Raw genomic sequence first — 3808 nt, 5'->3', positions numbered from 1 at the left:
GAATGTCTTATACCACGCTTCCTTAACCACTAGAGCAGTTGTCAGAACTCAGTAGGAAAAACCCTTCAGGACCATTTTTGCCTGAAGGCCTTTAGTTCACCAATACAGTTGATCATCAGATTCCAGTTCCGGGTCCTAAGGGGTTTTGTTGAGAGGAAACTTAAAAATGTCTCAGTTTTCTACTTTTGCCTCCCTTCTTTTGCAACCTATCCTAACATCCAAGATAACAGGAAAAATATTAGGTTACTTAGAAACACCAAAATTCAGGGGGAGAGTTTCAGCCGGTGTTCCCAAACTCCGACGAATCTGACCACTTCATAAAAGAGTTTGATGAGCTAGAATCCTGGAGTCGGTGATTGGGGCCTGGAGTGAGGCTTTCCATGTTCCTTTCCTCTCATTCAAACAATTGAAAATACGGGCTCACAGGATTGCAAAAGGAGCAAGATAGTTTTCTTTGTGAGTAAGTCAGAATACAGACTAAAGAGGGACACGCTTTAAAGACAGACAGCAAGCCACGTGAGTGAACGAAAGAGCCCCAGTTACTAGTCAGGGCTTTCTTCTGTTAGCTCCATAGGAAGAGATGCTTCCTAAGAGGCACCATTTGCTAGATTCTCTATTTGGATTGGTTACGGAGTCATTTCTGTATATTTCTTAGAATGTGATTTTAATCATATGCATGCCCAGTTATGCATAGGCTTATGGTAATAAATAGGGGATTTTTTTCCTACGTCTCCTAAAACAATTTCCTACAGTGTTTCTAATGGAAACAGTTTTGAGTTTTACTGTCTATGCCCGTGAAAACAGTGGAGCTTGAAACATCCCTCCTAGCCTGCATACTCGAATACCTGAGGAATACACTCGAATGTTCTAAATTTGCTTATTACTAGGATGGCAAAGCTACCATTGTTCACAGATGGTAGTGTGTGGCCTGCCTGACGCAGGTTCAGGGTTAATGGGGTCCTGAAGCCGCTAGGTGCACGGCCTGAAGAGAGATGCGCGGGCAGGAAGTGAACCAGGCTTCCAAGTGTTTCCAAGAGAAGGGTTGACTGACCTAAAGCCAAATGGCGGTCCCACAGTATCAAACTATCTCTGCTTGTCTACCTCAGAACTACATGATTGCTTGCCTCAAACAAAGCGTCAGGTGCAAAAAACACTGCTTTCGTTAAAGTGACCATGCAACTTTTCTGTAAATATTTCCAGAAACAGAAAACTACAATTGAAATTCTTTGTTCCTTAGCAAATTCTTACCTCAGTTAAGCTGTGATTTCTGTACCAACTACAGATCATAATTTTGTCCTTCAAGGTAGAAACATACTATATTTCAGTCTTCCCAGCATTAGAAAGTAATGTTCAGGCTTAACATTTAGTTTCTAAATTGTTTCATAGAGTGCAGTTTTGTTTTGTGATGGTATCACTTTTTTTTTTTTTTTGGTTGTTCTCTAGCCTTCAGTGTTGTGGGGTTTGTTTGACATGGGACACCAGAAACCTGAGAAGGAGTAGACTCTGATTTTGATTCTTAACTAATTTGTTGCTGTGCCAGATGGGAGATGTCTGAGAAGGGAGGGAATTACAGGGTCAGGACAAAAAAGAAGGTACATGAATTCAGGGCTAACTTGGCTACACGGCTAGGTTCTGTCTTTAACAGGTAAAGGAGCAAGATCAAATGCTAAGTCAGATGGAAATAGTTTCATCCAGGATGAGATGTGTGAATTGATCTCGGTAACTGAAACTTCAGTTTTCCATAAAGGAATTGGGTTAAAGGGCATTTATTCTTGATAAACATATTATCTGCAAAGACCTGAATAAAGTCTGATATACCATAGTAAGAAGGGCATATTCTGAGTTATGTGGGAAGGAATCTAGGTTTGCAATAAGGTAGGTTTCTGTTATGATTCTGTCATTTAAAATCTCTTTAAAGGGACACAAGGGAAGGTGATCTTTCTTGAGCTTTTTCCTTTGGTAGCGATGGGGAGAATGGATCCAGGACCTCACTTTTGGTTAGGCAGCATTCTAATACCTGACTTCCTCACTCCTGTAGTTTGAAGGGTTAAAGGAGAAAGGGTACAGCTGTCAATTGTGAGCTCAGTAAACACCAGCTGCTGTGGTGTTGACACATTAGTTAAGGGAGGCTAGGAGCTTTAACACAAGGAAGCTTCTGCCCTTGGGCCTCCTGCTCTAATCTCCAAGAGCACATTCATTCTCCACAGTAGATGTTAGTGCACCTCTTCTCAGGCTTTACCGCCCTCCTATCAGTAAAATAGAGGTTCTTAACTTAGACTTACACTTCCTTGTGACAAGGCAACAACTCTGCTTCATCATCTCCCCAAAACACAACACTTTCCTACACCCCATTTGCTCTGTGATTTAACAGCTTGGTCTTAACTCTTTAATAACTGCACATATGCTCTAGCCTCCAGACCTTGGTACTGTCCATCCAGACAGACATATTTCCAATACTTCATGTTTGCTACCAGATGTCTGTGAAGGGCCCACCGTGTCTAAACAACGTATGCCATAGTCATTTATCCTCTATTCCTCACTTGTAAAGAGAACGGGGGTGCTTGGGAGAGGAAGATCGGGATACAGAACTTGGGAAGGGCTGGAGGGAGCAAAGGAAGGAAGAAAATGATAGTATATTTTAACTAAGTAGGAACCAGTAATAAGGAAAAGTCTTCAGCTGGAGTGTTGGGAAACGAGCTTAATAGAGAAGGAGAAGGAGAGAGGAGGACAAATAACATCAAGGTTATTAGATAAATCCTCAGGGAATCAGTTCATAATTATGTAAAATTATATAATGAATGTGTATCACATCTCACTTGGGCTAAAAATGTCCCTACAACTTTTTATCTGATAACCTCACAAAAGTTCCAGTACCAGACATGGGACACCCGCATTTGAGTGGGTGGTCAGGGGGAGTCCAAGAATCTCTCAAAATGTATAGGCTACTGCTGCTCTTCTCGATTGCCTCCCAAAGTTTGAAGGCAAAACCTATTGCTGAAGACGCTTCACCTGCATGCTTAGGACACAGGTGGGCTGGATCCTCCTTGTGACCTAATTCCGTGGTACCAGAGCACACTGTGCAAGCTGCCCATGAGGAAAGCAGTCAATTGTCCTATTCAGCCGCGATGCCTACAAACCACAATACTGGCCAACAGGACAAGACATCCCCAAGGTATAATAGTGATCACTACAAATAGTGATCAATGCAATACGAAAGCTGCCATTTAATACAGTAAGCACTTACGGTCTGCTCCATAGGAGGGAAATCATCCCTTGTACTAGAAAACCAACCAATTTCCCAGGGCAAGTGAGGTCGTGGATCTTCGAAGTGAACCTACTACTGCCTCTTTATTGGACCAGTGTAGTCCCTAACTACTGTCTAAACCTTTTTATTCTTATGCTACAGGTAAGGTTAGCGGTCACCCCCAGCAAAGAAGCTTCTATTTACAGCAGAGACCGTTACAGAAAACCATAACTGGCCATAATGCAGAGAGCAGTGGATCATTGAGTAGTTCAGCCCAAATGAATGCATTGACAGCACAGCTCCAGTGTCTATGGTTCAGGAAAGAGGAAGAGGGAGCAGAAGGTTTGTGAGAAGCAGAGCACGGAAGTGTGCTGTGAAACTGTGTCTCCCAGAAATGGCTGCCTAAGCCAGACCTGAACAACGGCAAGATCAGGAGATGTGCTGATGTGGAAAAGCTCATTCACGATTCTCTTCTGCATGCTTATTGTGCTCACAAAAAAATCTCTAGATTCATCATGAACAGGAGCCCTAAATATTAGTTACTCTTTGTTTCAATGTGGCATA

The sequence above is a fragment of the Rattus norvegicus genome, chromosome 18 (genome assembly GCF_036323735.1).
Source record: "Rattus norvegicus strain BN/NHsdMcwi chromosome 18, GRCr8, whole genome shotgun sequence".
NCBI lineage: Eukaryota > Metazoa > Chordata > Mammalia > Rodentia > Muridae > Rattus > Rattus norvegicus.
The sequence above is the reverse complement of the archived record's forward strand: the minus strand, read 5'-3'. Positions refer to the sequence as shown.